We start from the raw sequence: 27,938 nt of genomic DNA on the forward strand, positions 1-27,938 counted from the left end.
CAATGTTTCTACTGTAGCTTTCAGCTTGGAACTAATTTTTGCGGGTCCTACGTCTTGGGTGCGAAAATTAGGCGACTTCCAATTTTCGCATATCTCGTTTATGTAAAAGAGGTCGCCTTATATTCGGACCAATACGGTATTTGCCCATAATTATGGCAAACATAAGCCATAAGTGTTGTGCTAGCTCAGGAACATATTCCTAGCTGTGTTGCTGTCAGGGCTGGTGCAAGGTAAATTGGCGCCCAAGGCGAAAAACATTAATGCCACCCCCTCCCCCTCCCTGCCAGACACCCCAACAAAAATTTTTCTTGCCTCAAAATACATCATGTATGCCTAAGATTTTGTCAACAATCAAATGTAAGCAGGCTTGTGTTTTTTTTTGACGTGACAAGGTCTAATAAATCGATGAACGCTGGCTGCACGCACAAAAAAATTGTCCCACTACAAATGTCCCACTACGGATGTGTTTACGCTTGCGTGGCATCTCTCTGGTATGTTGCGGACGGTACAGAGAACTCGGCCAGCACATGGCGGCGTACTGCTCAGGTTTCACCCCGCCATGCTGCAGGGATAGGCGGATCGCGCCGGTTGGATCACGCCTGCGCATGTCGCCACACACGGCTTGGGGCAGACGACAACATTGCGGGGTTCGAGGTTATTGTTGTGCACCGCGCCACGGGAGTATATTCGCAAGGAAATGGCGTTCTTACACGTACGTATTATTTTAATTACTAGTGTAAATCAGTATATCTAAACAGTGTTGTTTGAGTATTGTTTTAGCTGTGTAACTAAATATTTATTGCTGGTATGATACTTTTCATGCTTTAGTTTGACATTGGTAATTATTTGTCATGAGTTATTATTTGATCAACTAAATCACACACCGTATTATAGTTATGAGCCCACGAGCGTGTAAATATTTTGAGTCCAACAGAGAATATGCTAGTTAAAAGAAATTCAAACAAATATCATGCGTGAAATGTTATTAATTTATAACATCTGAAACAATTGTTTTCAATATGGCCTCGTGGCTGTGCGGTGAGCCTAACTGACTACCAATCGATAGGTTGATGGATCAAATCCTGCCGGCTGAATGTTTTTTTTTTTTGTACTTGTAAAATTAAATACGGCACGCACGACACTTCAAAAGCAATAAATATATTTGAATTAAAGAATGCAAATAAAAGTACATTTATTAATTAAATTGTACATTTCATTCCACTCCTTTGTATCCATACAAAATAGTGATAATTAAATAAAAATGATTCAATTTTATTCATAAAAGTATGCAGAGGTAGATTTTATCATACAAAAAATAGAAAAATTTAAAAAAAAATTCTTCCTCAAAGAATATAATATTTTTAATGCCTAAATGGTTTGGTTGCAAAAACATATTACGGCTCAGTCTCAGGCCGAATATGATATTTCCTTTTCTTCTGGATCAATAATTTCATCAATGTTTTGTTATGACATCACGTTAAAATATCGTCCGTAAACCGACTTTACAGACAACCTTTTTTTTTTTACTTATTACAAATCATTCCTCAGGTCACCGTGGACTTTAAATAATTACTTATATCAATATAAACACTCCAAACAGTTACAAAAGTCCATTTTAATCTAGTTTCAATAATCGTTAAACATATTATATGAGCTGTTATGTGTCGTGCTGCGCCGCCCCCAGCTACTTGGCGCCCTAGGCGGTTGCCTAGTTCGCCTATATGGACACGCCGACCCTGGTTCCTGTGTTACTATTCATACACCTTTTTCATTCAAATATACTGAATTAACTCCCTCCTTACATAAGTTATCTACTTAAAAAAATGACATAATAAATAAAACAAAAATGCTGTTTATGGTAGTTTAATCATATTTGATACAGTATGTACATGAAATTAAAATGTGCTGCTAGAAAATTTCAACCCAGTTTTTTCTATTTTTTGTCAGGGATACCTTCCAGGCCCTGAAAAAAAAAAAACACATACACAAGACTTAAGCATTTAACCTCATAATGCAAATAAACACAAACTGATAACTCTCATGCAGGTAGTATCACCCCCATAAGTATGTTGTGTGAGATTAAAACAACCCTGTCACATACCCTGCGTTACAGTTTACTTCAATCACATCTTACATATTCTTAAAACTGCACCTAGGGTGTGGCTTCACCCACTACAATGAATTGTTTGGTTTTTTGACAATTTGTGATTTTTGAGGAAGTATTCTGAAAATGTAACTATTGAAGTAAATATGTAGTTATTTTCTAGCAGTGGAAACTTAAGAAAACAAATTCTAGAAATTACCACAACACAATTAGTCAGGCAACAATTAAAGAAAAAATCATTCATCCAACTTTTTACAAATACCTAACAGCAAAATTTGCTACAGAAAATAATTCTCGCATAGTGGAACATTCATTGGAATGGACATACACTATAAAAACAAAACATTGCATCCGATTCACTTGAAACTTCTTTCAGTCAATCATGAAATTCCGAAAGTTTTTTTTGAAGGTCACAGTGACTCAATATGCACTCATTGAGTTACATGGCAAACACTGAGGTAGTATTTAAACCCATTCTCACTCTTTGTGCAGTATGTCTGTGGTGAAGGACTTGACCACCACTGTGATTTGCTGCCTAAACTCCCCAACAAAGATTGTGGCAGAGGTGACACAAACATTTTGTCTTTAAAAAATATCCCACTCCAGACCACCCGGGCTAGCTCAAAATTGGTCTGAAGTGGACATACATAGTTCATTAGTACTTGAAAAAAAAAATGAGTTGGGTGCCAAAAATTATACAAGTTCCAGAAAAATGTTAATTTCATCGATTCCTTCTCAAACACCATTCTGATATTACAGTCAAACCTCATTAATACGAATCCGCTTAGTACGAAATTCCCGTTTAAGCAAAGTACTTTCACAGTCCCGTGAAATGAAGTATGTTTTCCAATGTTATTCAGTACGTTTAATACGAAATACGGTTAATATGAAATACGAAGTTCTGATTCCTCAAGTTACTGTTTACATGTATAAGTAAACGGTTAATATGAATTTCACGGGCAAAGTTTAACAAAACATACTCACGTTTACACAATTATGTAAACAAACTTTTCTCCAAAGATATATGTACGTATCGTACAACACAAAATGGTTAAAAAAATACAAGATGAAAAGCGCAACTCTAGTGGTGGTGATCGTAACTAAACTAGCAAAAAAATGCTGTTTTGTAAACTGAAAACTAAAAGGAAGGTACTCTATAGCTTATTTATATTAGTCGGAAGTGCACATACGAAGTTGAGATATCTATGGTAATAAGTTTTGGTATTTCCTTTTGTTTGCACGTGTACTATAACCTACATTTTACCGTTTTTATAGTGTAAAATGACTGAAAAACGTAAACGTAATGATCTAACATTGCAAGTTAAGCTTAATATTATAAAAGAAGTTGACAATGGAGGAAAAACCAAAACTGAAATCGCTAAAGAATTCAATATTCCGCTCTCGTCCTTGTCGACGATACTAAAAAAACGTGAAAAAATTGAATTAGCTTTGACGAGTTCTTGCGAGTTATCCAGAAAAAGACTGCGTGGTCCAAAACACGAAGAAATGGAAGCTACCTTGTTACAGTGGTATCAAGAAATGTGTGCAGCAAACTAGCCAATTTCTGGCCCAATGATACAGAAAAAGGCAGATTACCTAGCATTGAGGTTAGGGATTTCGGACTTTAAGTTCAGCAGTGGTTGGCTACAAAGATTTAAAGATTGCAACAATCTTGTTGGAAAAACTGTATGTGGGGAGTCTGCAGTTGTTGATATGACTAAAGTGAAGGATTGGTTACAGTCTGTTCAGCCAATACTTGATCAGTACGATCAAGATTACATATTTAACATGGATGAGACAGGTATATTTTATAACTTGTTACCAAACAAGACATTGGCTGTAAAAGGTGAAAAGTGCCATGGAGGAAAAAAACAGCAAAGAACGTGTAACTGCTTTGTTGTGTTGTAACTAAAGCGGCAAAACAAAAATTCCTGCCCTTGTTGTGGGAAAATTCCAAAAACCAAGGTGTTCTGCTCACTCTTCTGCAGGACTTGAGCTGTCGCATGTGAGATTGCTGTACCTCCCAGCCAACACAACAAGTTTCCTGCAACCTTTAGATCAGGGGATCATCCAGAACGTGAAAAAAAACTACAGGACTCGTCTCACCTCATACTTGATTCGTCAGATTGAGTTAAAAAAGGAGGCAAACTTCAAGTGGAATGTTTTGAATGCAATGAAAAATATTGTTATGGCATGGGATGCAGTTACACCTGTTACCATTGCAAATTGCTTCAGGAAAGCTGGTATTGGTGCCAGTGAAGTTCAGGCTCCAGAAGTAGAAGTAGAAGATTGCAATGTGGAAGAATGGGACCAGCTTGAGGAAAATCTAGTTTCAGGAACCATTCAGTGAGTGTGCGAGTTGATGACGATGTGACAACAAGTGCAGCACCAGTGGATGATGAGCTGATGTGTATCAACAAGGATCAGTCTTGTGCTGTGCAGGCAAGTGTTGACGAAACTGGAAGTGAAGAAAATGAAGATGATGAAGTGTGTTCATCACTACCAAGTAAGAAGGATGCCAACAGTGCTTTAGCAACATTAGAAAATGTGCTATCAAATATTGATGTTGGCACTGAAACACTTCTGGCCTTTGATAAACTTTGTTCTACAGTAAACAATGCCTATAAAAACAAAATAACGCAAACCAGAATTGACACTTTTTTCAAACCGAAGGTTGAAACAGATAATGTTTGAATCTATTAAGTGCTATGTAATTTTGTATGCAAGTTTTTTTTTAAGGTTTTTGTTTGTATGGGTTCTTCGGTAGGTATTGCATTGAGTTGGTTTTTTAGTGTTTTTAAATAATTTTATGTATGTAGTGAAGCCAGCATAATATATATTACAAACCGAGTATTTTCTTGTTGGTTGTAACTATAGTTATATCAATTTTTTTTCTTCTGTCGTGATGATTTCCAATAGTTTGGTTAATACAAACTTTGTTATTACAAAGTGCTAAGGTTTGAATAGTTAATGTTTGTATCTATAAAGTGCTATGTAATTTTGTAAGTTTTTTTGAAGCTTTTTGTTTGTATTATGGGTTCTTCTGTAGGTACTGCATTTAAATATTTTTTTTAGTGTTTTTAAATAATGTAATGTATATAGTCGAGCCACCTTATATTACAGTGTATTTTCTTTGTGGTAATATTATACGCATTACAAGTTATATCAATTTTTTTTCCTGTTGTGATGATATCCAATAGTTTGGTTAATACAAACCCTCGTTATTACAAAGTGCTAAAATTTGGACCCTTCATGTTTGTAATAATGAGGTTTGACTGTAATGTATTTTTATTAAGGCTTGAAGTACAATTCAGTCGTGGCAGCCATCTTGCGACCGTAAAAAAACACAAACATGCAGAAAACCCTGATCATATAACTTTTATTCCAAAACAAAAACACACGCCGACTGTTCACATGTACCAAGAGACTACGTCCTCGGAACACAGCCGCGATCACTTGAGCCTTATTGTGGGCGATTACTGACGACTGATTCAATTCAAGATAAAAGTTCCAAAAACGAAAAAAAAGGTTTATTATATGCAGTAGCATCTGGACAGCCACAAAAATCCCCCCACAAAACCATAGCAGGGTCTGGTGACCTCACTTTTGACCAGTCACAAAAATACCTTTAAAATTTACTAGCCAATAAGGGCGCATAGCAACAGCCGCCCTAAACACACTTAACATTTTTTCTCACTGCTACAAACTCTGTTTTTCTCTAATTATACGCAACTGGCCAAATTACTGCATAGCTTACCTTCAGACACAGAACCACAGCAAAAACAAAGTACAAAGGAAACACATTAATATTCTCATTTATGAACAAAACTAAACTTAAAAAGTATGTTAAATCACATAGAAACATAATTTTACAAACAGGAAAACTAAGGCCTACGGGCTTATTCACTCCAAAAAACACAGCTTGTCAAAATAACTTCAAAAGCATGAAATAAGATAAATTATGATCATAAAATGTAAAGCAAACACAGGAATACTTCTTATGTAAAGCAAACACAGGAATACTTCTTACAAGAGTTAAAAATTGTTATTTAAATTACATCAGAAAAAATAACCATAATACTCAATATCAGACAACACAATAACTTTGACGTCGACCCAAGTGTCTCCCCGGCTCCTTCAGGCCGTTATGCCTCGTCAGCGCCTTCTCTTGCTTTAGTGGTGCAGCTCAGTGTAGTGTTTTGATCAGGGACGCACCCACGTGCGCCCTGGACCGCCACGTATTTGTATTTGTTTGTATTCTATTTGTAATTCATTTGTATTTATATTTTATGTATATAATATGATTGCAGTGCCTGTGTTAATGTGTAGATCCACAGCCTGGCCCGCCGCGAGCTCGCGTTCTCCCACGCCGACCTACTTCCCCTTCCCCTCCTGCGCGGCCCATGCGTAGCGGTGCGCGCGGGCGGGCGGAGTGTCAGTCGCCTGCTAGCTGCCGCGCGGAGCAGACATGCTCTCGCTCCGCTTCGCTCGAAGTACACGTCATGTACGGTCAAGTTTTGCGACTAGCTGAATACGTCACGGGGCTGCCTTCAGCAGTCTTACCAGATCGCGTGCTCATTATTTTTGTAATTCGGGAGTCCGGGTCGCGGCGGTGGAGAACCGTTCGTCTCGCAACGTGTCGGCCAGGCTGTGATAGGGCTTCCGCAAATAAAACTCGCTCACGGAAACGGACAATACGTACTTTTCCTACTACCTTCACCAGTACCTCCAATCTCCATGAAAAACCCTTCCCTGTCCTACTTATTCCGGTCCCGGCCACGTAGGCCTGAACTCATCACTCTCCGGCTGGAGCTACGCGGGCAATTGGACGAGTTCTCAGGACATTCTTTGACAGGGACCAAGGGACATAGGGCCGAGGGAAGTCAACTTGTTAATCAAAACATTTAACAACTGTGAAAGGCAGTAACATGGGTTGTTACAAACGTAACTCCCAGAGAAAGAAATTGTCTTGTGTTGTCCAGAGATCGCTGCAGCCATCTGTCCCACACCACATCAACACCTGCACGACCAAGCCATTTCCGAGGGTGTTGTGTGTTCACGTGTTTCCGTGCAGCCAAGTTGAAGTGAGGTGGTTCACCGTCTTGTTGGAAGATAAAGTCATTTGAATCTTTTCCTAATTGAGGCAGAAGCCATAAGACAGGAATGACCTGTGACAGTTATTTCGATAAAAAAAAAGCTTATAAATCATCTTTCTCAACATGGCACAGAATACATTCACTTTCAGGGAATCTCATCCATGATCGATAGTGACATGAGAATTTTCTGATTGTCAAAAAACCTGGTTGTGCCTATTCACTTTGCCATTTGTGTGCAATGTGGTTTCGTTACTGAAAATTAACCTCAAGGGCAGGTTGTTGTAGTCATCATTCCTCATAAAAATCTCAGAGCAGAATATGTGACGTGCACTGTAATCATAGTTTTTGAGTGCCTGAACCAACTGACTCTGACTTTATGCACGCAATTCTTTGCACCCGATTTTCGATACTATTGTTTGAGGAACCTACCAAAAACGATTCTTAAACACGATCCACATTTTCCTTGGACACAGAGGGTAACCACTAGTCTTTCCTTTGCAAATACACTTCCTCTCTACATAAGTCTTGTAGCCAGCATAAATGGATGCCCTGGTGGATTGTCTTAAAGCATGTGTACATTGTTGAACAGTTATTGTCTCCTTTTTCGCTAACGGAAACATGCACCAACTTTGCTGCAGTGCGGTAGGAGCAATTGTACTCAATAAATGACTACTGAATATTTGTAAAGAATCTTTAAGAGTTTTTATACTGACTGAAGGAAGTGTCAGGTAATTCAATTTTACGGTACATATTGTTTTTATAATTATCTGGAAGTATAAAAATCATTTGTGCTCATAATATATATTAAAAATTTTAGTATGGCGAAGAATATGAGCCTTTAGTCAGACTCATAAAATTACTTTTGACCTTAGTTCATGTGAGAACAAAATTTTCCTCAAATTATCATTCTAATGACTGATCCTAAATAAGTATTTTTCTTTCCTAGTCTAAGAAAAATAGCAGCATTACAATAATCATAATTTTATATTTGTATTGCTTTTTAATAAAAGATAAAGTAATGGCATTCACAGCCAAGATACCCTTCAAAATTATAAAAATATTTGTATCCTTGCAATTGCAATCAGTAAGTTGGCCTTCCAATAAAATATCTCTAATCTTAAACATGATCAAGCACACAGCACTTGGAATATATATGTACACAATGTTGTTGAATGGTTTTCTCTAGGCACCAAAATTCCCCCCACCTATGTATTTTATCTAAGCTCCATGCTATAGTCTCACTTTTATATCATGTTCTGAGACTGACAACCACAAATCCCACTTTAGAAGTTGTCAGTCCTGAGCATAACCATAGTCTTTTATTTTTAATTTTTATTTTTAAACAGTTACACTACATCATTGTTTGAGGTATTGAATTAAATCACAACCCACAATCTATAGTAAATAAATTTCAAAACTGAATCAGTCCTACAGTAAATACAATTCAAAACTGTATCTTTTAAAACAATTCCTGTTTAAATATATTAACAAACTAATTTACAGTAAACTTTACAATATTGAATGTATTAATTTTAAAAACATTTAACTTCTGTAATTAATAGTTTAATACTGTGAGAACTAAAAAATTGTAAAAAAAATTAAGAAAAAAAAGAAGAGGATATTGAATCTGAGCCGGCAGATTGCCAGGCCATGCACTTGACCACTGCGGCACACCCGACTTGACAATATACTAAAACATATTCCTGAAAAATCAATTCAACTTAACTAACGAATTTGGAGAAAAATTTGAAGGCATTGGTACAGATTAAGTATTCACCAAGCACCCGAACAAATAGAAAAATAGTAATCCGAGAAACAATTTCAAAAACTGTGTCGTAATTAGGAATAGTATCATATTTTATAAGAAACACTCGTTTAACAAAATATTAATGATGGTTTCACTACTAACAGCGCTGTTAGTACACAGGCCGCCACGAGTTTCACTAATCTGACGGAGAATAAAGTTAATTCGTCAGGCCTATCTTTATGACCGTGGTCCTGAGTTTTGTAAGTCCACGCCCTTCCGGCACTACTCTGGTACGATATCTACTAACGAGAGAAAATTGTCAAACATAAATCATCATAATTTTTCTAATCAAGAGAATAACGCAGTGTTACTCTCATGACAAAACAACTTTTTTTTTATCACAAACATTTCATTCTTACACAAATTAGGTACCCACCTGCATATCGTAGACAAAACCAGACATACGAAGATCACGCTCGTACATCCGCCTGTCCGACTTGTGAGCGAGGAAACGTTTGTATGGCTAGGTCAGTCAAAAACACAGAGAGCTGTTTTAGTAAGTGGGAACGTATTTTTAAGGAACTTACACTAGTGATGGAAAAAAATATATATGACTTCAATAATACATTATCAAACTGATTCAAGGAAGATACTTATTTTTTACTTTTATAATACATATCTACACATGACATTTTGGGGAGTATTTTTACTATCCAATTCTCCTTATCAATAAAACAATGACCATATTTATGCTGCCTACAAAGTATATACATAATTACTAAGAAATAAAATTTAAAAAAGGACAGGAATTTTACTGTTTCTCAAATTGTTTTTAACACTATATGCAAGTTGTCATCTTAAAGGCCTTTAGGTTATGTATCCTTTCTTTCAGTGATTATATATTTAGCTCTATGTAAAGTATTTTATTGTGTGGAACAGACAACGGGCAGAGACCAGGGGTCAATTTCTTGTTAAGAATTAAAAAAATCTAACACATCAATTTTTTTGTGCATCACATATGTCTACTCACACCAGTTGGTGGTTAAAAAGAGGCCTAATGGCAAATTTCATAATTTTGCTTATTCTTTAATTTTCCATATTTTTGTTATTAAATATAAATACAAAAACTATGGGTTCTATTGGCTCACACTATACAGCTAAAAAGATAAGAGACTACTTTATGTAATTAAAATATATCCATCCATGAGGGCTTGTTGAAAAAAATATTTAGCAGTTACATTTGTTAAATTATAACCACAGCAGTACTTGTTTCTTCAATCAACACGTTTGTTGAAGTGACATTCACAAAGTTCTCTGCAATTTCTTCCACTGACTTCAGTGTCATCATCCGGTATATGCAGTGGAGGCAGTTTAGTCAGTAATACGTTCTCACTAGGACTATATATAAAACTCAAATAACTTTAAGCTTATTTTAATGTCGTACATTTTTACATCTGTAAAACAAAAACCAACGTTTCATATAATATTGTTACAAGTGGCAAAAGTTAATTAATTACAGTTTTATTTATTACTAATATTTAAACCTTAAATCTAATGAAGACCTCACAGTCCGATCTTTCTGAAAAAATAATAGTCAAACATTAACACTGGAGCCCGGCTCACTCTTTATTTTTAGTTGTTTTTTTTTTTTGCATTGATTATTCCTTTCATTAATTTAATAATAGCCACAGTTATTTTAAAAATTGCAAATCAAATAATAAAAAATATTAAGAAGAGCATTTTGAAATGCAGGTAAGTAACCTATTTCATAGAGATGAATTGTTATTTCTTTTGCGAAGACTACAAATATATATTTTCAGTTCATAAGCTTTTAACAGTTTTCTTACTTAATAATGATTATCTTACCTATACTTAGAAATGCAAATCACCTTTAACAAAAATAATATGAAAGTAATGATAATTAAAATGTATTTGAATACTTATATAGCCCTTAAAACATAAACACATTAAGTAATAAAATTAATACGTATATCAAAGAAATTCCTCAATTTATAAAATGTTAACATAGGTGCACTAAATTAATTATACCATAGAATTTAATTACTGTACATTAATACATATTATCTCAATGCTCATTTTAAAATTTAGCCTTAGTTACGAAAAATATTTTATAAATTCTTGAAGGGTTTCTTAAGAACAATTACTTTTCTCTTGTATGTCACATCTTATTTGACCTCACTTTTGTACATTTTATTTCATCAGTCTGCCATTTTATCTCAATAGATAGGTCAGTAAATAGTTAATGCATCCTTCAAGCCTTAAATCTTATAAAGCACAGTGAATCACTCCGAATTTACTTACCAACAGTAGCAGGTCTACTGACCTTAACTGAGCATTTCCTTGTCAGATCAATCAATTTGTTGACCTCACCAATTCTGATTTTGATGAAATTTGGGATGAAGGACACATATGACAAGGTATGTAATTCTGCCAAATTTCAAATTTTTAAAATTGTCCAAGATACAAAATAAAAAAAATTTGAAGAAAAAAAAACACGTACACTCATAAGCTACAACGTTTTCCTTAGTAGAATAAAAACTCAAAAACCACTGAAAAGCTACAGGAAACAGATTTATATGGACATCATACGTGACCTCATTGTGATTACCTTTTCAAGGTCATTCACTGAAACTTTTGACTTTGAATATCTCAAAACATTTCAGAAAATAATGAAAATAATATACTTTATTTCTAGATTCTTTTACCCACGTGACAAAAATTAAGCTAGCTAATGCAGGTTTAAGAGGTTAACAGAAGCACATTCCTGCAGACTTCTGTATGTAAAGCACATTGCAAAAAATATTTAGCAATTTGGGGATATGTGTATGTATTAAAACGAGGGTCATTCAATAATTAACAAGACAAATCAATGTAGCTCAAGAACAGTTTATTTAATAAACTTTCAAAAGTTAAGTTGGCATATTTGCAATGACTTCTGATCAGGTGATAGATACGATTTTGTAAACATAACTTGTAAATCAGTCATTTCAAGATTTCAAGTCTGATTGAGAATTGCATCGCAGAAGAACAATGTACTGTGAGATTAGATTTTTAGTCACGGAAGGTGTTAAAGGTAGTGATATCCATACAAGGATGTTTAAAAGTGTATGGGAACAATTGTTTAAAACGTTCGAACATATACAAGTGGGTAGAACTATTTAAAAGTAGTTGCAAAAGTATGGTGATATGCAACTAAGTGGGCCAGTCGAAGTTGCCACTTCCTTTTTTGAATCTCTCATGATGCGATAATCTGAGATAACAGAAGAATCACTGTTGAAATGTATCTGCAAAAGTGTCTGCAAGTGTTGGAACTGTCCATAACATCATTCAAAATAAACTAAATTGCAAGAAAACTTGCACGATATGCATGCCAAGACAACTTACGGACACCCACAAAGAAACAAGGCTTCAAAATCAGTAAACTGTTGAAAGCTTGATGTTCCACTGAAAGAAAATTTTTTTTTTGAAAACATTTTAACTGGCGATGAGAAGTGGATTTACTATTACGTGCCTGAGTCGGAGACAAAGCTTTGAGTGGTGTGTTGTTAAAAAATAGTTATATAAGGTGAACTGTTTTTTTTTTCTTTGGTAAAATAATCATTAATATAATTTATTTGGTAATGTAAAAAGTTTCATTTTCCTAGTGCACAGTTAGTTTTAATGAAGAAATAACAACAAAGGAAAAGGTTTAGTGATGGTAGATAAGTTTACATTGCAATATAGACATAGTAAGGATGTAGATGGTAGTTGCCAACATGGCAGTACTTGAGTAATTATGACCTATACATTCTTACTGCACAAGTATGGAAATAGGGCTTTGGACAGGGAAGAATCTCATGCCTGTTTAATGCATGCTCCAGTATATAGTACGATACCCAATATAGGAAATTACCAAAGGTCACATAGCAATGAATCCAAACACAGCTTATAAATTTACAAAATGATCCTCCTACGCTAAATTTTTTAGAGATAGCTCGACAACACTGTTTGTATCTAAGAGTTAGGCCTGTTCTACAGTGGCACGGAAATGGGGACAGATCATGTAAATGGAGACGGATCTCACAGAACAGAGTTTCTACAATAGCATACAGATGGGAGACGGACCCGTATGGATTAGCTTGGCCATGCTGAGCTCTTTCGTTTATTTTGCACCATGCGACCAATAGAAGTTGAGTATTTAGCTGCAGTGATAGCTATGTTTGTTTATGCTCAAATATGTTAAAAACTGTTTCAAGTACAAGAATATTTAATGTTTTATTATTACTTTGGATAAAATTCTTATGCTGCAAACTTTTCTGGGAATTAATTATAAAATTCAGAAAATACTTTTTTCAAACACTAAAGACATTCCTGTATTTGCGCTCAAAACAGCATGATAAATTCATATTGGTTAAGGAGAAATAATCATTTATAGCTTACATTGCAATACCTATGCATTGGCGAGGCCGCCATATATTTTGAGAGTCTGTGAATAAGTTTTGGAGAACTTTAGTCAAATTATAAGAATTAGGTTACGTTGGCTACATTAGAAATACTTTAAAACATTGTGGATGGTTGGTTAGATCAGTAGAGGTACATTAAAAATAATGTAAAATATTTGAGTTCTTTTAATGATCGTTTACGAATTACCAATTTAAAATGTAGCTGTCCTGACTGTACCAACCATTCACAAGATTTCACTGTATTTTTAATGTAGCTAACCTAACCTAAACAACCATCCACACGTTCTTTTAAAGTAATTTTAATGTAGCTTGACTATCCTCTAATTTCTCCATTACTACATATTATATGAAAGACAATTGGGATATCTTTTATGCATGTTTTTATACACTACTAAAGTTACACGTGCAAGCAGTGAACTTTGGAACTGTTTGGGCCTCAGAATGGACTTATCTTAATTGGCTGCAATGCTGTTGCAATTTCTAAGCAACCAATAAAAATATTTTACACTAGTTTTAATGCAGCTATACTAACCTAACCAACCATCCACAATATGTTATAGTATTTTTAATGGAGCTAAACTATACTGAACGACCATTATCACTATGTAACATATTGTAATATTTATACGAACATGCACAAACACAGTCTCGGAATGGACTGTCATTAGTTTTGTCAATGTTAGGTTTGCTAAACCTTTGATTCTCCATTTATAAAAATGTTTAAAAAAAAAGGGCAATGACTTAATCAATGCTTAGACATTGTAATGTGAGCTATAAACGGTAATCTCTTGGAAAACAATAGGAATCTAAAGACATTGTTTTCAGGGTGTAAAAATGAAAATCTTTTGAATTTAAAATAAAACATTTTTCGGAATTTTACTATTAATTTCTGGAAAACCGCGACATAAGAATATTCATTTATTTATCGTTTATTTTTATAATATACGTAAATTCTACCCACGCTGTGATCGCGAAGCATTTTTAAGAATATTTCCTAACCTTAAAATGCAATATCACTGTTTACATTCCTGCACATTGTGGAAGCAGCAGACGCAATGGTGAAATGTTCCGGGAGATTGTCTCCGTGTCATTGTAGAATGGGCCTTGGGTGAACAAAAAATAATTTACTCCATACAAAAACACACTTGCTAACAGAATTAATATTAAAACAAAATAATTATTGTTCATAATGATTACTACAAAAACACTAAACTTACAGTTCCAATACACGCCTTGTTTAGATACCAGTGTGTATACATTGGAATTGTAAAAACTGCAACCATTATTCCAAACGTTGGAAGAACCTCGTACCACATTTCAAAGAAATGATGGTAAAATTAAATCTTAATATTCAATAATTATTTGTTTTAACGGTCCCTGCAAATTTATAGAAAAGCCTTTAAGATCCGAGATGACGAGATAACCATAACAAGACACGACCTATGCAAGTTACCATTGCACAACCAATTAATTCAATAACCGCCACTACGAGCATTCTTTTAAAAGTTTGTTGTTTAAATTGTGAAATGTCTAGATATAAACATGGAATTTAAACATTAGATCATGGCATTGGGAATTGTTACGAGATGGCAGGCTGTGACATAATTAAAATCACTTTTAAAACTCATCATCGCCATATTGTATCGCCCAAATGGAGTTGACCACTTCTGGGACCCTATTATAGAGACTGTTGGCATAATTCCACTAGATGAATGACTGAAATCAGATAGAAATTTGTTACATCCTAATCTTGTACATTTGCTAGCAGAATTATGTTTCGGTTAGACGTCACAAACTGTCGGAATTATTCTGCCACCTCCTTTGAGATTTGAGAGTTTGTTGTTCTTCGGAACTTCGATTGTGGAAAATGGAAGCTCTGTTGTGGTTCCAAAATAATTTAAAATTTGTGCGTATGGTTGATTTAAGGCCCGTCTACAATAGCAATGTCCTAAACTGTGTCCGAAGGACACTCGTCGCTGATTGGTCCACGTGACCCTCTGACGTCATGCATCAAGTGGGCGAAGGTCCGAACCTACCTGGTCCGAAGTCATTCGTAAATTTGAACTTTTTGTCCCAACCTGTGTACTTCGGACACAGAAAAAGAATAGAACACTCACGATATTTGAATTTCCAGTTCCCGTTTGAAATGTGATATGAGTTCATTTTTTAGCATTTACATTTTCCACTTTGCCTTACTGAATAAATATATAGGTAATATTGAACTCCCACAACTTTCATAAGTTAAATCACAAACTACAAAGCATAAAAACAATAAACAAAAACATTTTGTTTGGCACATTTACTGCGCTTTGGTGACAACTTTAGAAATCAATGTAATCGGACATCGAAATTGTGGACAGGGCAGTTTTCGGTGAAAAAATGTGACGTCACTCACATTCGGATAAGGACACGGACCACGCACAGGTTCGGACTATTGTAGACAGGCTCTAAGTTAGGTTAGCAACATTTAATTTTTCTTAATAATGCGGATGGCTGGTTATATTATGTTAACTACAGTTAAAATCAGCAATAAATTATTCACAGTGTTATGTTATGTGATATATATTCAGACAAAAATACACTTTTTGATATTGTATGTAGGCCTATCCCGACTTGTATGTTATTTTATTGAAAATTAATTTAATCTTAAAGGAAACAATAATATATTTTACTAGCTGCAATCCCCGGCATCGACGGGGCTGAACACAGGGTGATATATTGTCCACGAGTTAAAGGCAAATGGGTAGCACCATATGACAGTGTGGGAGGCATAGGCAAAATGACACGCAATATACTGTTCGTATGTCTATGACATATGATTTTCTGTTTACCCGTGGCGATCGGTTGAACGGTGCACTTGGTGTATTAATTTATTTTTTGGTGTTATTTCAGTTATATCGCAATTCACCATATAATTTTGTCCCTACCAATGAGTCAACACCACAAATTTTTCAATCAACCAAACTAAAAACCAAAATTGAGATCTAAAGCAGGGTTTTACACTCTTACTCCAGCCAATTCCACGACTCCTCTTGGTCCCATATGTATTATCTTCCTGACACATTATCATCACTTATCTGGCACACATTACATATCAAAAAACAAATCAACACCATGTGAACAATTCTGCCATTCAGAAAATTAAAACTAATAAAATTTATATATATTATATTATCATATAATATATATATATATAATCATATATATATATATATATCGCAGAGGCTACCACCCCCTCACCGCTCATGACCACCCACCACATCATACATGGGCGTGCAATACTTAATACTTATTTGGCTACAACACTAATACTTACATTTTAAATATCGCGATATCTTTTGAATGAAACGTCCGAATTGAATAATTCAAAAAGTTCTAGAAAGGTATTGTGTTCGTCTTGAATATGCAGTAATTTATTTTGATAAGGATTAATACCAAGGTACACAATAAAGAGTTTTTGAAGCGATGGCATTTTAATTATTTAAAAAAATAAAAGAAAACTCTAATTGTGAGATAACTACAATAGTTAGACATATGGTTACGCTATATTTTTTGAAGACAATTATATGTTCTGCAAAGTGGTAGTACATTGTTTTGTTCTATAATCAATAGGTTTCGCAGCGCATGCCGTGTAAGGATTTTTTCGGGTCATTTTTTTACACCTTGGGTTACCTTATTGGAATTTTTAGTAAGGATCCCTAATGGTATTGATAATTTAATATAGCCTATAGCCTTCCTTAATTAAAGGTACTATCTAACACTGAAAGAATTTTTCAAATCGGACCAGTGGTTCCTGAGATTAGCGCATTCAAACAAACAAACAAACAAACAAACTCTTCAGCTTTATAATATTAGTATAGATATAAACTCATATCCGATGGGCTTAAGAATATATACAGTTTACTGCATTTAAAAATTGCACCACGAGTGCAGTTCCAAAGTTAGAAAATTATGTGTTCGTGAGGAATAGCTTGTAATTGAAGTACAGTTTAAAGTATAAGGGCCTGTATTACCACCTCCGGAAAAAACTCTGAATAAAATTTATTTCTTGAATAGCGTCCACGAACGTATTACGACCTTTAACTTGAGGCCACTTGTGGCGGCCTCAGTCGTCTTGGTTATTATTATTTTTATTTTGCGTAAAGTTTATTCTAAGATGATTTAATTTTTTTATAACACTCTTTATGTCCTTATATTATTTAATGGTGTATTTTAATATTTATTTATTGTAACTTTTTAGTAGTATACTTGGTTTATTTTACGTTAAGTACTCTTACTCTGTAGTGGGACGTACGAGAAGGAACCAGAACGATCTAGCGGAGTGAGGGGTGGTAGCCGAGGAGGGGGGTGACGTCAGCTGACTGACGTGTGGGAGGTGGCTGCCAACTGTTTGCGAGGGGAGTGTGTGTGAGACCGCCGGCCGCGGAACTGCTCGTGTACATTAGAAATCGCTTCCCAGTAATGGGGAAGTTGTGTTACGTGACGTGAACAAGAATTAACGGCAATATGATGGTAATGCCATGGCATGTTTGGCGAAGCGAAAAAAGTGGTGGTACACTAGCGTGCGATGATGGGGGCCTAGTGCACGGGCCACAGAAGAATTGCGATGCAAGAGGAGCAAAAAGTGAGTGGGGTTTACACCCGACCCCGGGAGTCACCGGCTTCAGAGGTATGCTTCAGTAACAAGTAAGTGTGAGAACTGGATTTTTGTACTTTTTTCCCCGGCTGGTACGATTTACAGAAGATGTGTATTGAAAACAGAGTGCGGCGACGGGATTTAGTGGTTGGATGATCTAGGCTGAAGAACGTCATAATTTCGGTTCCTCCCCCCCTCCTCCGTAATAGACTTTTTTGGGACTTTGGATTAGAATTAATTATAGTGCAAGAGTGTCTGTATACCAATGTCGCTACATGTCTTGAATTTAATTATACCAATTTAAATGATACCTAGAATTTACCTTTTAAGTCCCTTTGCCTTTTTACAGTATTTAAGTTTGAGCATCTTTGATTTGGTAATTCATTATTGTACCTATCACGATAGAGTTTCCAGGACTGTCGGTAAATTAGTATGCTAATATTTTTTTTGCGCACTTGCCAAATGTTTGACCAGTCGATGCGCGTCTGTTAAACTTAATTTCTTTACACTCTCAGTATCAGTATGTCAGTGGTGACGCGAACACGGGACTGGCGTGGTGAGTGCGGACGTGTGCAGCTACCCCGGTATAAGGGGAGTTGGCCACAAAATAGTGATATTCGGGCGCCTATTCGCTGAATGAACTATTCGGTGGTCGGACGAGCCAATAAGCCCTTATTCAGGGAATAAGCACTTCGAAGGCATCGGGCCGATCAGCTGTGCTACTGAAATCAAATATGGCTGGAAGGACACAGATGATTGTTGATAGTGATTCTGATGATGAGTTTTTGGAGATTTTGCTTGCTAGAACAAAATGGCGAAAACAATTAGTTACCGTCCAGATAACTATAAAGAGTGGAGCGACGATGAATTTGTTATGTGCTTCAGAATCTCCAGACATTCAGCACTTCGGTTGCTTGAAGAAATTAATGGCAATATTGCGTTTAATACCAATAGGTAAACTATGCATTAGTTTATCTACCTTTAATTTTCTTTGTCATAAAATTTACAGATCAAACCTAACCAAAATTTTCCTTATTGTTTAGTGTGTTCAAGGTTTTTTTTGGGGGTGGAAGGGGGGTGTGTGTGTGTTTATTTTTTGGCCATTTGTTAAGACTGTGTCGCAATTCAAGAGTGTATGCACTCTCACTGGCCACTCTCCCTCTCAGGATTGTATACTCTCAGTTAGGACTGGAGAAAGTACCCTCTGTGAGGTCAAGAGTGTGCGAGAGAGTACTCTTTGGGCGACTTGTGACATGGCCTTATACTTCATTCGAAAATAATCCTTTAGGGTTAAAATATTGCCCTAATCCGAACTGAAAATCTGTGATGCAAAACAAATTTAGGACAAGGATTGTTTGTCTATTTTAAACTGTAATGTAAATGTAAAAAAAGGTTACTTAAAAATACGTTAAGCAATGTTTTATGTTGCCTGGCAGGTTAAGAAAAAATATGTGATTTGGAACAAAAAAATAAAATATTTTCATTTTTGCATGTGTTGTATTTAAAGTACTACCCTATTTTCTTTTATAGGAACTGTGCTCTGACAGCAAGGAATCAGCTTTTACTAGCTTTGTGATATTATGCAACGGGGAGCACACTTACAACTGTTGGTGATTTTGCTGGTGTGCACAAGACCACAGCTGGTCGTGTGGTTAAGCGTGTGAATGAAGCCATCGCTTCTCTGAGGCCTAACTTTATAACAATGCCATCAACACAAGAAGAGGTGCAAGATACACAGCATGGATTTTTTCAAATTGCTGCCTTTCCTAGAGTTGTTGGCTCAATGGACTGCACCCACATTAAAATAAAGTCTCCAAGTGGTGAAGTGCCTGAAGTATTTAGGAATAGGAAGGGTTATTTTTCCCTTAATGTTCAAACTGTGTGTGATGCTAAACTGAAGGTCAGAGACATAGTTGCTCGTTGGCCAGGGTCAACACACGATGCAACAATTTATAATAATAGTGTTTTGAAAGCCAGGTTGGAGAGAGGTGATTTTGGAAACTCCGTAATTGTAGTTGACTCTGGTTATGCTCCCAGCTTGCACATTCTTCCACCATTCAGAAATCCTGCAATGGCTGCAGAAAATCTGTACAATGAGGCTTTAGTAAGAACAAGAAATCCTGTTGAAAGGCAGTACGGGGTGCTTAAAGCCCGTTTCCAGTGCTTGCACTGGTTATACAGTTACAGCTTGAAACTGTAAAAGCTGTAATTGTTGCTTGTGCAGTGGTACATAATCTTGCTATTGATAGTAACGATCCCGAACCACCTGTTGACCCTGCTGAACGGAAGAGAATTGCGAGGGCTATTGAAGAAAGCAATATTCCTCTTGTTGAAGACGTAGATGGTCCAGAAGCTCTTAGACAGACATATATGCAGTATTTTGAGGAAATGAGGTAAACATATAGGCAGGCTTTGTTGGTAATCAAGTAAACCTCTGCCAAGTGGTAGAATTTTAACGGTTTTAAATTACAAAACACTAACTAGTATTTTAAAGATTTTATTACTATTTACCTGTTTCAGAAATTTTTCAAGTTGGTTTTTATGCTCACTGAAATTTGTAATGTACTACAAAAAGCCATGTTGTTTAGTGTGGGCCTCAATTTGAGTCATCATATAAACAGACTCAATGTATTGTAACATTTGACAACTTTGGATGAAATACTGCTACTTTATTATTATTGGTCAACATTTTGTGATGCAAACAAGATTGAAAAACGTGTTTATCCCAGAAAGACAAGTAGGTTTAAAGGCCAGAATACAGTATGTTAAAAAAAAATAACTGAGACTTACCATGTACATGAATGCCATATCCATAATATGTATGCTTTTTTAAAGCCTAGTCTTCAGAGATCACTTTTTGGAAACGGTTATATTCTGTTTCGGATACAATACACAAGTAATAAAACATTATAATTCTGTTATTATTTACTGATTAAAATATGTACACACAAGATAGGCCTAACTTTTATTGTGCTATATACACCAGTAAACCTATTATAATATTGCATTTTTTCTCGTCAAATCAATTAAAGTTGCTTATTTGATTTTCAACTCAGTCTCTAATAATACAATTTTTTTTCTTCAATTGCATATATATTTCATGCCTTTCTGACTCCCGTTTCTCTCTTGTGCAATGCTCTTTCCACAGCAGCTGTTGCTGCAAACAGGCTAGGTTTTTCTTTTCAGTGGCCCAGCCACTGAGCCGCTCCCCATTTAAAAAGACTGCTGCTGATCTGCGTGTCTCCTGTGCCATGCATTTTGCTGTTTGGGTGTGGCTGGTACCTGCAAAAAATTTTGTAAGGGCCTTCAAGTTATCCAGTGCACAAACTGAATTAATTAAATACTTACGCAGTTCTGGTAAAGCACATACCAAAAGTAAAAGCTAGCATTAGCAATAAACATGTATGCTAGCTGTTGCCCACAACTTTTCCTGTATAGAGTTTAAAACCATGATAAATTAATTTCTTTGATATTGAGGCTGTGCCAGTGATCAAATTTGTACACTGATTCACCAAGGCATTTTATGTGCACCTTCCTAAAAATCATAATCATCATGGTAGGGGCTGAAATGATAACTTAGGGCCGGTTTTATGACCTCCGGCTAAATCTTCAGGTTAGCTAGCCCACAGGTTAGGCTAGCCTCCGGTTAACGAACGAGGGATGTATTATGACCCATACTTAGCTTGCGGTTGGCTAACCGGAACCTGACGAAGCATGTGGTTTAATAATGGGTGTGTTGGTAATGAAATAAACTAGAATTTGGTAACTTTTGTTGCGAGACAGTATTTTTTTTTCTGGTAGAATGTTAGTCAGCTGTTTGTTTGTATTGTTAATCGTAATGTTTACAGCTTCAGTAAAGAAATATGCCGCGAACTTTATCTTGCAACAGATAAAATTAAATTAATAAAAAAACTACTTTGACGTCAAACCTGCTTTGTATTAAACCATAAAATTACAATTTAAGATTCAAAACCGTGTGTTTTTAACTTTATTCTTGTATTTAAACTCATGATTTTGTTAGGTTATATATAAGCCAAAACTAACGAAGTAATTCTTTACAAACAAATAAATAGGGATAAGACATTTTTGCTAGAGAACACTTATTTCTTTCACAAATTTATTTCATAATCAAATAATATAGACCCTGTTTCGGGAAAATACTTGTCGATTTTCATTTCACTGGTGTAGGTTTCATTTTTGTACTAATAGTTTCGTATCACGTATCCAAATTAATCCGATCTTGATGGAATTAGTTTGGGGTATAGGATGCTTGCTGTTTTAATTTAGTAGGTCGAGAGATCCTAGACATATTCACTGGTGAAATAATTATGAATGTAATATGTATACTGTTATGACTCGCTCTGAGCACTCTGGCAGGCGGCGAAAGACCTGACATAATTTGTTTGTATCGTGATATGTTAGGTATTTTGTGTTATGTACAGGATTTTTCAACATTCTAAATTAAAACAGCTAGTATAATGTAAAACAAGACCATAACATATAAAGGGTCATGCCGATAGGATCAAGGGATAAACTTGGATACGGGAAACAGAATAATTCCAGTGCTGTTTTCGTTTTGCACTTGCGTGGCAGGTAGATGGTAGGTAGGTACCTACAGGTTTGTAAGATAGGGAATGGATAATTGGGTAACATTTATTTTCACATTCAATTGTATTCATTGAATTAGAACCACGTCTGAAGTCGTATGAAGTGTATTTCATTCCCGGCATATGTCCACTGTATTACAAATAAAAATTCACAGATACAACTTCCACGAAAACACACATTTTATAGGTAATAATAACCCTTGTTTTGCAATTTTAAAATGCACTAATTTACACATATTCTTAAGCAGGAACATTTAAGTTTATATACATTGCATACGTTTATGTACTTCGTGATCAATTAAAGTCAAATAATAATATACGACTCGACGAGAATCGAAAAACGTGACTACACTTTAATGTAATTTTTAATAAAACTTTGACGAATACGGCGAAGCATTTTATATTTAGTAATAAATTATTCCATCGCATCCTGCAAATATTCAATAGAATTCCTCAAATAGTCATCATCACTATGACGCCGCCGTCAGTGCTCCCTCTGAGAGCACAGGCCGTTATGTGTCCTCAACACCTGATAAGTGCCACGCCCCGAACGCGCCCGTGCGCGCAACGTAGTGCAGTGCCCCGAACGGCGTGACGTCAGTCACGGCCTCCTACGTGTGCAAAGCGCCCGGCCGGGTGTGGCACTGCGCAAGGGTATTGTTTCTCAGGCATTTTATAATATAAACAAAAACTAAGAAATCTAAACCATTCAATAATTAATGTTAATTAAATGATCATATGTTAAAAGGGTATAATTCACAAAACTGGCCGAAGTCACCTTCCCGCGCTCCGCAGTTTTCCCGCGGAATTTCCGCCCTCCCTGGCCCCGGCGGCCAGGGAGGTTAGCAAGTCGCCATCCAGCACTCGCCCGGGCCGGCAGCCCACGCACGGGGAGCCTTCAATTTTCGCGCCAACACCATATAACTGCAATAGGTAAATATAGTCCAAACGTTTTATATCAGCTCCCCGGTCGGCCCAAATCGGCCGTTAGCAACCACGCGCGGTCTTTTAATAATATGTGTATCCCATCAGGGATTTTTATAGTTTACGTAAGCAATTAGGTGACCTGTTGTGGCACCTGCGCCTCACGCTTTAACGTCCCACCACGGGACATAGTTCTTTGCCCACGCAGGGCGGCACTGCGCCGAACGCGACCAGAACTTTCGGACGAGTATTCACCTGGGACGTGCCACGGCCACGTGTGTGATATCGCTCCAGATTCCACCGTGTCCGTGCCCAGCTTAACGTGGCCCAGCCACCCCGCGAACTATCCGCGCATGCATATTCTCCTGTGCGGGACTAATCGCAGTAATTCAGTGTAACGTGTTTTAATAAGTAAATCATTCTCCTGTGCGGACTAACCACAGTAATCTAGTGTCATGTATTGCCTTAATTAATTTGCGGGACCGATCGTCCACACACGTCACGCCACGTCCGTGTACTCTCGCAGAGACCCTAGCAGGTTCAGGTGCGCGGAGCTTAGGTCGACGGTGAAGCGGCCAGTCACGTGAATGTGTGACCTGTAGAGTGTGCTACGTAATAAATCACCAAAAGAACTCGTGTGTTTCATTAGTAAGGCGTCCTGGGAGGCCATAACAGCCCGGGGAGTCCTTTGTCGCCGCATCCCTGCCTACTGCCACGAGGCCAGGAACCCCCCCTTGAGATTCAAAATTAACCTACCAGCTTAAATTTACGTAAGTTCAGATTAGGCAACGGGGACGGCGTCAACTATCAACAACTAACCTCGCCTGATACATCGCCATTTTATTTTCTGTCGCTTAGCCTCCGGTTAAGCAGCCAGCGGCCGGTTCATCCACCCGCTAGGTTAGCCGGGACTTTAACTGGAAGGTAGACGTTAACAGGGAGTCATAAAACCGAAATAAGAGCTAGCCTGCGGTTAAATTTTAGCCGGAGGTTTAGCCGGGGGTCATAAAACCGGCCCTAAATTGTTTATTTACTTTAGTGGGGCTGCAGTGGTCAAGAAGCCAGAGTGTTTTCCCCCTATCATGGTGATCCTAGTTCATGCCCCCTTGTTATATTTCCCAGAAGAAATAAACTAAAGCAGACCCACCGAAATTTTTAGGGAAATTTTAGTCACCCTCCTATTTTTAAAGTGTTTATTTGCATAAATAACACAGGCCAACGACAGCGACTTGTGCAATATTAGATACGAAACCATTAACTAGACATATGTATAAAACAGAAAAACGTACATAACAAATAACCTTACACATGCACATGTACTCTTAATAAACCATGTATTCCCATGCTTTATTCTGAAATTATAATAACACACAACATATTGACGTCGTCCCCTCTACCTCCATTGATTTTTACGTGATTTTTGCTTGGGTTCGAGATCTCAGGGAGGGTTCGGCCTTGTGGCTAGAGGTAGGGGTTAACGCAGTAGGGCCCCCCGAGCTGTTATGGCCACTCGGGACGCCTGAAAAATAACACAAAGTTTCTGGAAGATATTTGGTGAATTTATTACGGCACAGCCCTATACAGGGTGCTGCCCGTTCTGGCCGTAACGGAATTTCCGAATCGACTAGTCACACGCGCAGCTCACTTCCTCAGTGGCGGCACACGATTTTAATGCGCGTGCGGGGCGGACTTGTACACGTGATGCGACAGTTACAAAAATATACTTTAAAACATGACGAACGATATCTTGATGAACAATACACTTCACTATTACCTATCACTAAATAAACTGGGCTGGTTGCACGTAGGCCCGTGTCTCCGGCGACTCTACGTGATACCTATTGACGCCGTCCCCGTTGCCTGATCTGAATTTTACGTGAATTAGAAATGTTTTGATTAATTTTGATCTCAAGGGCGGGGTTCCTGGCCTCGTGGCTGCAGGCAGGGACGCGTTAGCAAAGGGCTCCCCGGGCTGTTATGGCCTCCCAGGACGCCATATTAATAAAAACACACACGTACTTTTAGCTGGTTTATTCCGTCGCACACTTTACACTTGACATGCTCACGTGACTAATCGCTTCATCGTCGACCTAAGCTCCACGCACGCCACCCTCTATTGGCGGACTTTTTACGGTCACACGGTAACCCGGTGGCAAGTACGTTAATAGGGGTTGTTCCTGGCGAGTTGCGAGTGGGATGCTCGGGTGAGCGGTAAGTCTGTTCCTACCTACGTGAAAGTCTGCGGAACGCAACGTGAAATACGTGGACGACTGGTCATACAAAATTACTTAATACAAAACACTACACTACAGTCACTGTGGTTAGTTCCGGGTTCGGACCAGGTCCAGCTGTCCCACACAGGTGGTTCTACAATGGCGGCTACTCCACGTGGTGGCTGGGGCCACGTTACGCTGGGTACGGACGCGGCGAAATCCGGTAGGATATCGCGCCCGCGACCGTGGCACGTCCCAGTTAATGACTCGTCTTAAAACTTGAGTTCGCGTTTGGCGCAGTGCCGCCCCGCGTGGGCGATGAACTAATTCCCGAGGTGGGATTTCACTAGCGTGAGGCGCAGGTGCCACGGAGGGTCACCTAATTAATTACGTAGCACTCGAAAAGCCCTGTATCGGGCTGCACATTATATTGAAGGACCGTGCGAAATCTCGAACGGCCGATTCGGGCCGACCGGGGAGCTGAGTTAAACGGTTTGACTATAATTACCTATTGCAGTGACTGGTGAAGTTGGCGCGAAAGTTGAGAAGGAATGTAAAAAAGGTTTCTTAACAATTATCGAAATATATTATTTTTAGGGCCTGTATTACCAACTCGGGATAAAAGCTGTGAATAGCTATACACTGAATAAGCTATTCGCTGAATATCTTCGTCTTCGTGTATTACAATCCCCGAATAGTGACCAAATAGCTATTCGCAATTTATCTGATGATTTCGACACGTCTAGTGTATTTTTTTAAGCGTTGGTATTAAAAACCCTGCTAAGATAGTGAAAAATAATGTTGTAGTGTTGCCAGTTTTGGTTATTCCGACGATCTTTGTTTTCTTTACTTTTCTGCTATCATCTTCACTATATTATTCAATAAATATTTGCGCTTTGTGAGGCTAGATATGGCTGAATTAAAAATAGCGAAACGTTTGCGCTCCTCTAATTACAGTAAAGAAGAATGCACGAAGTTAGGGCGCGGTTACACGGGACCCTGAACTACTTCAGGTGAACATGTTTAAGTAAACACGTTAACAAACGCGAAAGTGTACGGTTACACGGTAGCTGCTGAAAAGTGTGTTCAGCTCTAAAACCTATTGTCTACTGTCAACGAATGACTGTTGTTGATCTCTATTTTGTATCCAGAAAACGCGGGATTTTCTCACTTGTTTATACAGTATTATCAGCAGAAATTTAATGTGTTTTCATATTACGTACTCAATATTTTTTTTACAAATCGGGAATTCAAACAACATACACAGTAAATTTTTTTAAACTTATTTTTTATTATTTTTGAGCGAGAGTACCTATCTCAGTTTTAAGATAATTAATGTCAGGATCAATTTAAAAAAAGTAATATAATTACCTGTTTTTTTTTGTTGCATTCGGTAAAATATTACTCTACTTGTGCCAGGATACTTTCCATCTTGGATTTCTGCAAAGGACTGTTTATATTCTAAACAGCCAATCAGAGGCTAATGTAGAAGATATGTCGATCTGAACTACTTTGCCAACCTGTTTAAGTTAAATGGGAAATGGCCTCGAACGAAACATGTTCAGACTGTGTGTAACCGCACTCAAAAGTTGAACATGTTCACCTGAAGTAGTTCAGACTCCCGTGTAACCGCGCCCTTAGTTCAATTCGTGCGCACGTTCGAAAATATAATTGAAAACAAGAAGACAGATTTTGTTCCAAATCACATATTTTTTCTTAACCTGCCAGGCAACATAAAACATTGCGTAACATATTTTTAAGTAACCCTTTTATACATTTACATTACAGTTTAAAATAGACAAACAATCCTTGTCCTAAATTTGTTTTGCATCACAGATTTGCAGGTCGGATTAGGGCAATATTTTAACCCTAAAGGATTATTTTCGAATAAAGTATAAGGCTGTGTCACAAGTTGATTTGATTTGATTTTTATTTCATTCAATAGACCATACAATGGTATAGAATATGTCAAAAAAGAAAATTACAAATAAACATAAATACAAACACATAAACAAGTACAAGAACAGTATTAAAAGCATTACAAAATTAAAATAATATAACATAACAGCTGCTCTTCCATGAATAAGCACCTATTATATATTATATATAAAAGAAATTATATATAAAAGAAAAGTCATACATAAAAAA

The 27,938-nt window shown here is 37.0% G+C and overlaps 1 long non-coding RNA gene across 1 annotated transcript; it reads right to left on the bottom strand.

Moving 5' to 3' along the window:
- Positions 1 to 1,847: 1,847 nt before the first annotated feature.
- LOC134531089 (uncharacterized) lies at positions 1,848 to 14,868 on the bottom strand. The gene is made up of 3 exons (XR_010074932.1): positions 14,628 to 14,868; positions 9,384 to 9,470; positions 1,848 to 1,963 (listed from the first exon to the last, which is right to left on the bottom strand). It is a non-coding gene; the product is annotated as an uncharacterized LOC134531089 (long non-coding RNA).
- Positions 14,869 to 27,938: the final 13,070 nt, after the last annotated feature.

This window comes from Bacillus rossius, chromosome 3, assembly GCF_032445375.1.
Source record: "Bacillus rossius redtenbacheri isolate Brsri chromosome 3, Brsri_v3, whole genome shotgun sequence".
Classification (NCBI taxonomy): domain Eukaryota; kingdom Metazoa; phylum Arthropoda; class Insecta; order Phasmatodea; family Bacillidae; genus Bacillus; species Bacillus rossius.